This window comes from Schistocerca serialis, chromosome 3 (genome assembly GCF_023864345.2).
Source record: "Schistocerca serialis cubense isolate TAMUIC-IGC-003099 chromosome 3, iqSchSeri2.2, whole genome shotgun sequence".
NCBI lineage: Eukaryota > Metazoa > Arthropoda > Insecta > Orthoptera > Acrididae > Schistocerca > Schistocerca serialis.
In genome coordinates, this window is record NC_064640.1 from 517,339,560 (window position 1) to 517,349,726 (window position 10,167).

Below are 10,167 nucleotides of genomic sequence, written 5' to 3' on the forward strand. Positions count from 1 at the left end.
GGGGAATTAGCACAGGCAAGTGCAAGTCACGGTGGAGTGGCGAACTCCAGACCCGGAAATAGGAAGCAGAAACAAAATGATGGACCATGGATGATTCTTACATTATATATATATATATATATATATATATATATATATAAAGACATACGGTAGTACATGAAGTTAGTATTTAGTATTGGGAGAAATCATTACGACTTGTGGAGGTATAAGGGTAGCGCCAGCGTAAAATTAGTGTGCATGACAGGAGTAGAACTAACCAAAAACTAACGAAAACACGAGCACACACTAACAAAGACATGTCACACCACATAATTTACATCCGTACAGTATTAACAGGGCCCTGCAGTCATTAAATTTATTTTTGAATTTGCATCCTCAGTAATAAAATAAATAAATAAATAAATATTTTAACTAAAAATTTTTTTACTCATCATTATTTTCTTTTCTGTAAATTGATTATATCGATGGAATAACATTTGTGAGAGAATATGGCACTAGAGGGTTGTGTAGACTCCAGAACCAACATGGCAGACTGGACATTACAGCCCACGCCAGCCAGCAAATGGCGCGTGGAGCAGGCAGCCATAATGAGTCAGCTGTAGCAGCCCAGGTGAGGGGGACTGGACCACCCGCTGCAACAGAACCAGCCACTGCCAACTGACACATCTATGTCATGCAGCCCCAGTGGAGGTGGCACTTTTCAAAACAGCACACATAGTGGGATGCCACCTCATGCTAGCAACAAACCCCTAGATGCTAACGACCTGCCAGGCCGCTGATCGAGGGACAAACGAGTCCCGTGGCACCACAGTCAAGGCGCGCACTGAACCTAATTGACTCTGAGGGGTGTCGAGAGTGATGTGTCCCACTGACAAAAGGTGAGCTAATCCAATGTCCCCTGCTGGGAGGTGCGTGTTCCGATGCAGAGGTGGATGGGAAGAGTACGGCTGTCCCATGTCCCACTAACACTAAATGGATTTCTACACCAGGGCGCGGGTTGTATATCAAATGCAATGCTGTCATGCCAGTCCCTGACGGCTGACTTTGACCTGACCATGATGAGGCCAAGGGTCCAGCTGCAGTCCAGAAACTGCCAAAGATCCCAGATGCTGCCCAGAAACCAGATGCTGCCAGAGACGAGAGGGAACGCCAGAGGCGTCTGCCGCCACTTCTGTCACATCCTGTGCTGAGTGAGAGGCCATTCCACTTTGGCGCAAATTACTGTTCTTCAGTCTACCAGCCACGGTTTGTGTGTGTGCGTAAGTGCCTTGTTCTCAATTTGTGTGGCATTTTCAGATGTAAAATTTGTCTTCCCAGGGACCCTTGTGGAGGGAGCGATGGGATACCTTTCTGTAATATCATTCTTTAATATCTTTTGTGTTTTTGTAGTATCAATTGAGCTGTCTCGATCGTGAGGTCTATGTTTTTCTGCACATTTATTAATACTCTCAACACTGCTTATGTGCCTGTATTTGTTTTCATATTATAGAAAATTTACACAACTTAGGTAATAATACAAACAGATTACACTGTGATTTCCTTTATTGAGAATTTGCGAATGTATGTGTTTGATGATTGACACCAAATGGGTGATAGAGTAGGGATAAATAAAAGAGCAGAGAACAGTTCATGTTCCAGGACATTCTATGTGATTAGGGATATGAGACATCTCTGACCTCAGGATATGGTCTTACTGGGAACATTTCTTTGCTGCAAGACCTTTTAAACATATATCAAATGTTTAACGGAAGTCTGTGATGTAGCAGTGACCCCTGGGTCTAATGTAATTCACACTACTCAAAGCAATGTTTACATGTACTCCTGCTGGCTTGCAGCTTCATGTGAGTGTATGACCCCTGGAATGAATGAAGTCAAGCTAGGATGTGTTTTAGCCTTGGGCAATCCTGATAGGCAAGGTTACCTTTTTCATATATATATCAGTTATCAGTATCAGATTCTCCTACTATTTTCAATGAGTTCCTCTGGTTCATGTCACATTAAACAATATTGAAGTGAGACACTACCCATGCAGAATTCAACAGCAGGTAGGGGGCAGTGAGACAGGACCAGTTACCCTCTCACCAATTTTTCGTATATGGAAAATTATTAGATTTCATACAACGTCACGCATCTTGAGTGAGATGCTGTCTGCCCCCAGTAGCTGAGTGGTCAGTGAGACAGAATGTCAGTCCTAAGGGCCCAGGTTCGATTCCCAGCTGGGTTGGAGAGTTTTTCCCCCACTCCACTGTATTTTGCTTCACAGCTGTTAGCCTACATCTGTATTATTATTCTTTTTTTCCTACACCTTGTTCATACAAAAAACAAAAAAACTTGCTCGCCTTGTACGAGTGTAACGTCTTGTGTTATTTTCGCTGGAAGGATGGCATTTCTGTTGTATTTAAGTTTGTACCAATAAACATCCTTCGTTCATTTACCCTGTTCCTGGTAAAAATAAATAATAATAATAATAATAATAATAATAAAATAAAATAAAAAAATTAAAAAAACTACTTTGAGGGAGTGATTCAGGGACGGGAGTGGGGAGACATCGCGGCCAGGCCTTGGGTTCCGACCACTGCCCGCCTCGTCTCCACCTACTCATATCAGCGAGACAGAATGTCAATCCTAAGGGCCCGGGTTCGATTCCCGGCTGGGTTGGAGATTTTTTTCCACTCAGGCACTGGGTGTTGTGTTGTCCTAATCATCATCATTTCATCCCCATGGACGCGCAAGTCGCCGAAGTGGCGTCAAATCGAAAGACTTGCACCCAGCGAATGGTCTACCTGACGGGAGGCCCTAGTCACACGACATTATTATATAGTGTGACGCTAGAAAGTAAAGCAACCAGAACAGATGTTCATAGAGCCTGGTAGGGCCGAAAAGGCATGAGGTATTTTTATGATTCTCTGCTCATAGAAACGGCTTGTTAAGAGTTGAAAGCAATTGGCAGCGAGCCCATCCCTTAGTAAATCTTGCTGGACAGGCCCACAGCCGTACAGGGCAGAAAGACAGCCCCTCATCGAGACAGGACTCCAGCAGAACAATACTGCACTACCTGCCGCAGCTACAGCAAAAGCCTCGGCTATGGCGACCAGCTAACGGAATGCATCTACACAGTGGAGTTGTATGCAGAGCCATATGTAATAAAAATTCAATGGACCACTCCCCCGGCTGCCTCGGTTGTATAAGAAAAATCCGTCATCTGAAAAACGTTTGTAGGTAGAATCTTCATTGCACTTCATAGCTAAGACTAACAAGCTCCAAGGCACAGACGAATGCCGGCCGAAGTGGCCGCGAGGTTCTGGCGCTGCAGTCTGGAACCGCGAGACCGCTACGGTCGCAGGTTCGAATCCTGCCTCGGGCATGGATGTGTGTGATGTCCTTAGGTTAGTTAGGTTTAACTAGTTCTAAGTTCTAGGGGACTAATGACCTCAGAAGTTGAGTCCCATAGTGCTCAGAGCCATTTGAACCATAGCCACAGACGAATTAGATAAAGATCTCTGAGATTGTATTTGTTTGTTTGTTATTGTGGGAAGAGACACAACTTCAGAAAAAAATCGTCCCTTACCCCTCTGTGAAAACTTAAAAAAGCCATTAATTAGGGCGTTTCAATTTTTTTTTTTTCATAGATGCAGGTTTCTTAACTGTTGTCCCGGTTCGACATGAGTTTGTGCTGTCGTATGGGAGGGGAGATTTAGAGCCTCTAGAGATCTGTGATTGGCTCATGACGGTGTGAAGGCGGTGTCGTTTGTCCAGTTTGCGGGAAATGGATTTTTCATTTTTCTGTAGAGGTGCGAAGCACATGGGTGAGGGACTTTGGTCTGGTAAGCACTTATAGTCGAAGCTCTGGCATGTATGGTTGGTACTTGGGACCTGTTCTGAGACTGACTTGACTTGTGAGTAGTTTACACTGGGGAGCCTGTGATGAAGTTCTTACTGTACCGACAGTGTGACTTCAAACGCCTCGGATTATTCGTTTGCCAAGGGCACACTTATTCGTTTTTGGTTTACCAGTCTTGACGTTTGGTACCCTTGTGCACTCTGTCGTATAAGTGAGCCAAATTGGTCCTTGGTAAGACCAGCGAACGGATGTGTCACACACTGAAGTCTACCGTGATTTCAGGACTCTGGTAGAGAGTAAATTGCGATCCATCTGCCTGATCGCTAGACCGTAAGATTTTTGCTTTTCTTTCCTGGCCGCCATCGATTCACAGGTGCCGCCTCCACGTCTCACCTCCACCGCACACATCTCGCCAGTTGCAAGTTACATCGATGTACGAAGCAAACAGATAACATACAGCTGCTCCTGCATTGTCAGGGCGTACAGATCTCAATCACTACTTGCTCTCAGCTGCTCCTATGTAGAGAAACTTCAGTAGATTTGTTCAATCAAAGTCTACTCAGCGTCAGATCAATTCAGCTTGAGTTTTCCACATTTTTAGGGCCAGAGTACTTGACTCACTGTTCACCTAGTTAAACTGTCTCTGCCACCCAGGATCCACCCAATGTAGTCGTAAACCACCCGTTATTTGTTTACGGTATTCAATCAACAACTTCTTTAGCATAATTTGTCTGTTTTGGAAAAATAAATGTTGTTAGCACATTAAATTTTGCCCACATTCTCAACCATTTAAATAGTCCCTCCAGAGTTATCTTACAAACTCTCCTGGAGTCCTCTCATAGCCCGTCATCTGACGACAGTTTACTTGCCTTTGATCTTCACCTCTGATGCTAAGTGAAGTCCACAGTAGTAGTCCTTAAACTACACCGAGACTTAACTCTGTAGTGCAGACATCCGAGGCCTCAGAATTTTTGCGCTACAATTTTTTTCTATAATCTGAGACAATCAGTTACACTTGAACCAGTACTTTGAATCCAATAACTGTGATTCAGTTTTCCGTGGCTGATGGTCCAGCACATATGCCTATGTCATTCACCTGAAAGATGGATAGTCAGCTGTGAACTGTACGTTGTGCTTTGTAATTAATCTACAAAGAATGAGAATGTCCATCGCCTTTAGTTATACATCTGGAATTTGGTTGCTCTGCATCGAACCGAGAATGGGCCACTTCAATTGGCGATGAGTTATTCTGTGGACTCGGTCTGCTGAGGTAGACGGTGCTTCTTCGTGTGTTTTCCAAGGTTCTGGCAGACTTATATTGCTGTTCTTTCCAGTACATCTGCATCTACAGACGTGGCCACTCATGGTATTATTGCTTCTACAGAACACAGAACAAGCTCAGGAGCTGATGCTGGAGAAGATGACAGCCATCGCTAGAAATCTCCACATGATGGTTGTCTTGCATAGACTCATTGGTACAGGGATACCAGACGGTACCCCTGCTGTTAAAGGCGATTAACAAAGAGACAGAGCTGTGTGCACAACTCTCTCTCCCACCTTGAACAGCATTTTGCCTCCCAAGGGATCTCAGGTGACATCCGGTGCAGAGCATTTATTGGTCTAAACAGGGGCATAATCTATCGCCTGTTGTAGCAGCTCAATCCTGAGGTCGAACTTCATGCTTTGCCTTAAAAATATTTAAACTCCTGTTTTTGGGCTATTCTGATGCGTAAGTGGCAGCCGCCTACCCCAAGTTTCTTAGCAGGCACAAACAAATAAGTCAGTCATAAAAGGAATGGATAGCACATTTGCAAGGTCTTTCTACAGATTACCGTTTCCAGGGTTCTTATCATCAGTGCAAATAGTCTTATGTGGAATCGTTGGTTATGCATATTACTTACTCCACTCCCCAGGCAGAAACCAGACTGACCAGCTCTATTAAGCTTCTTGCTTTCTCATCATCCGGCCATTTAAAAAGTCCACTAGGTCCTTGGAAGCTCTGCATTACACATTTTGAGGTGTTTACCACCCACGCAACTCGCTGGACCTAGGGTCAGCCCTATAACCCGGCGAGCCTGTTTCATTGGTCAAGTCCTCCTCTGACAAAGATGCCGTGGATGGATAGCACACCCAGCGAGTACCTTAAGGCAGTAACTTTATTGTGAAACAGCGTCATCACCAGTGCTACTTTGTGGTAGAAATGGACAAAAAGCTGAATTACCTTGAATATCCACGGAGATGAATGTCGATTATGCCCAAGTGGGATAAGAGATTCTGATTCGGACGACGATGAAGGTGTCTATGGTCCTGATGTCCCCCATGTCAAGGTTGTCTACCCCATCTCTGATAGTTTATTCGCGTTGGAGGTGTCATCAGCGTTGTCCATTCGTTATTCAAATTGATTCTGGATCTTCAACTACTACTGTGCTGCCTAGGTTCCCCTACACTACAACGTTTTCCTAAGCAGTCGATAAGCCGTGGTAGTTACACCATCGAGGTAGACGATCGTTTCAGCTCTTGTGTTCAGTACCAAGCAGCGTCCCTTTCTACGTTAATCCTTGTGGGCGATGCAGTGAGAGCTTGGATCTCTTCAGTGCCCATACTTTATAGGTCTATGGTTCAATGAATGACATTCAGTCACTCATCTCAATTTCCTACCTGTGGCAACTTCATTCAAAATATTCCTTGGCTTCATCATAGCCATCAACCAGCGTCAGGCGAATGTAGAGAAATCGAGTTTTGGATTGACACAGGTTTCTGGAACGTGATTACAGGGGGCTCCATCACCCCAGATACACCCAAATTTCAGGCAGTGCGCAAGTACCCCGCACCCAGTTCAAAAAGCAGTTACATGAGTTTCTAGGACTCGAAAAGGTGCATAGCAGTCTAAGTATTTCACAAACATGAAGGCGTTGTACACCCCATGCATATGTGAGTTGATGGGAAAGAAGTCGGTATGGATATGGGACGATGCTGTGGAAAAAGAGTTTCAGTCCCTTAAGAAGGCATCGTTAGAGGCGCTAATCCTTGCACATCCGGACTTGGCTAACAAATTTTGCATAATTGCTGATAGCGTCAAGACGGGATTGGGCGTGATCCTGTTCCACGGGTACGAGGAAGATGGACAGATTTTGAGGAAACCAACTGCATTCGGCGGTTAGAGTCCTGTCGAAGTGTGAAAAAAAACTATTCGATTACTGAACTAGAAGCACCGCAATAGTGTGGGCCTTGAAAAACTTCCTGTATGGAACGAAGACCCAAGTATTTACAGAGCACAAGGCGTTGCAGTTGCTGTTAACCACGAAGTTATAACACAGACGCTTGTTCCTCTCGGTACTCTACTTTCAAGAATTTAACTTCGCAGATACTCACATCTCCAGTTCTGTAAACATTCTGGCTGATGCACTGCTCGATCTCCAGTAGGCTTAGAAGAAAATGCAGTCGAAGAACTAGAAGATAACCATTTTAGCCTCCTTTATATGAAAAACGTTCGAGAACTTCGTGGTTTCGTCGCTCCGCGATATTTTGAGAGAACAGGGCCGTGACCCAGCACTGAAGAAGTTAAAGAACAAAGCATAAGACGTTGAGGAGACGGCCATCCGGCAGTTCTGTCTTCTGTGGAAAGGCATCTTGTTCTGGCATCGAAATATAGACGAATCACTTTGGTTGCACGGTATCCCAGAAGAGCTTGATATCAAATCAATTTGGTATACGCTTTTAAGCCATCACATTTTGGGCCACGCAATTATTTTTTTAAACTTCGTGCCACATGCTATTTTCGTTATATGGAACGTCGAACCCGGTAGGTGTTGGCAAGACGCAAACGGTGTCAAAAGTCCTAACCCGCTATTTCATACCATCAGCCACCACTGTTTCGTACTATACTGGCAAGGTTCCAAGACTCTACTCCAGGCGGGTGTAAAATGAATTTGCGCAACGGAAAATACTGAATGCGAAAATGAAGATTTGGCGCTGTCTGACTACCCCCTGAAGCAGATCTTAGGAATTCTTAATGGTGATATTATCTCCTCCTTCTTGCTCTTTAACATATAAATTGCAACATAAACATAAATGAATGATTAAGGGAAATGATAAATGCTGTTTCTACTTATACATTTATTACAGATTAAAACTCCTTTATATATTACAAATGTTTATATATCAAAGTCCAATGGACATAAAGAGGTACAAAAGAATTTCCTAACTAATATGATTGATCAATTGCCCAATTCTGCCCCTTTTTATGGCTATGCGATCTAATATAAATAACGCGAGATGACTGACAACATCTACATGCCAGACACTAGAAGACACTACTTTCAAAGATGAGCTACAGTGGTGTGCAACCTCAGTGGAAATAAAATTTACGTGAACACAGTTGATTAGTTTTATAGCATTAATAAGCCGAGGCAGTTAGCAGTATCACCGTATGTACTGCGTCGGGTGCGTCGGAGTGTTGTTCTTGTACACGTCTGCGACGACACAAGAACTCCAGCCACAAAATATGTAAAAAAACTCATTCAGACACTACGACGGCAGAAGAAGGTCCTCTTACTAATATAATCTAATACTGTCTTCTCCTCTCTGTGTTCTACAGACGAGAAATGCCAACTGCCAGCCACGAGAATGGAGTTCAGATAATTTCTCAACGTGAGTATAGGCAGAAGAAGCGCTCTCAATAACTGAACGCTGCATACTCAACGACGAAGTCCAGATTTGTATAAGTTCGCAACATTACGGTTCCTAACCGTTCTAACTATAAAATCTCCTGACAACAAAGACAGTAAGTGTATCTGTAGCAACAAAGCTGATACTGACCAACTGTCAAACATGGGCGTTCAGAACGGAAGACCTCTTTCTCTCCACCGCTGGCTTCCCAGCAAAGCTCGGCTCCCCCCCCTCGTAAGTGCAGCAGGCGAATCATATTCACGAAACCACGGAATATTCTCCCTCTCTACAGATTCTTGCAAACGCTGACCAACCATATTTTAGACTTTTGTCGTCCAGCACGGAGAGTTTTCGAGGAAATACCTACACCCGTTCATTAGAAATTCATACAATGGTACCCTTCTCAGAGTAAAAATCCTCAGAAATACCCCAGCCTGCGTGATTTACGAAATAATGTTTCCTCGTTCTTCTCTGTGGCGTCCAAGATTTTCAGCGCTTCCGAAGTATTATCCAGTTATCTTTCCGGCCCCGCTCAAACCGGCCAGCCGCCGCTGTATTGTGCTAAAGCGCTCAGGTGCTCTTATCGTCCATGTTGGGATACTTCCCGTGTTAAGCAGACCAACACACCTGTGCGGGCGTTTCCACCTAGGGTCTGAGTTACGCCTCCCGTTTCATTTCCACTGGCGTTCCAACCTCTGCTAGTATAGGTAATCATTCATTACGCTTTTGGTAATAAAGACAGTCCATCACCTTTCAGGCAGTAAGCGTGAACAACTATTTACAAGGAGTACTCGACAATGCCAGTCTTCTTTAAATATGCATATATACGATGTACAACCTATCAGATGATAACTAATTCCGGTTGTAAACCACGGCAAAGCATGTAGATGAGTGCTTGTAAGGTGCAAAATTGTAGACACGAAATTGTTGCCACCTTAGGATGGTTACATCCTAGGGCCTCTTCCGGTAATGAGAAACAGATACTGTTATGTGCTCGTCACCATCGATTTTATGTCAAAATATCCAACTTTGCTTCCTTCATCCAAGGTAACAGGTGAAACCTTGTCCACTGCACTACAGTGTTGATTTCAGCAGTAAGTGGGAAGAGTGAAGAAGCTGGTCTCGACCTATGGTCAAATATTTCGATCTCGGTGTGGAAAACCGTGCTAAGGAAACAAAGAATTCATGCAGTTTTTATTTAGGCGTTACATCTTAGCTCGGATTCGGCCAGCTGAATCGTCCATGACATGGACATTCTATGCCACCTATATTGTTGAAAATAGCACGTGTCACAGGACGTCTTTCTTGCAGACTGCCAAGAAGTGGTGAACAATCTTCCTCATACTGTCACCGGTATGCCACCTGTCACTGTACTCGCGAATCAGCTGTCAGAATACAGGATCAGGAAGCTGGTGCAATTTCCGCCCACTGAGAGTCACCGCTATAGAGAAATAATTACCACATCTATAGAAAGGATTCGTGAAGCTTGACAAAAACGTAAGCGAAGACCTGGTATGAATGGGACTTTTTGCTTATTAAATCTCACAGTCGATTTAACAAGTTACAGATCTTGTATTGGAAATTATTCACACTCTGCTGTGGGCCGCTGTGCATTCGACGTTTTGTTCACCACCTATGTTACTGAAACTGAAACCATC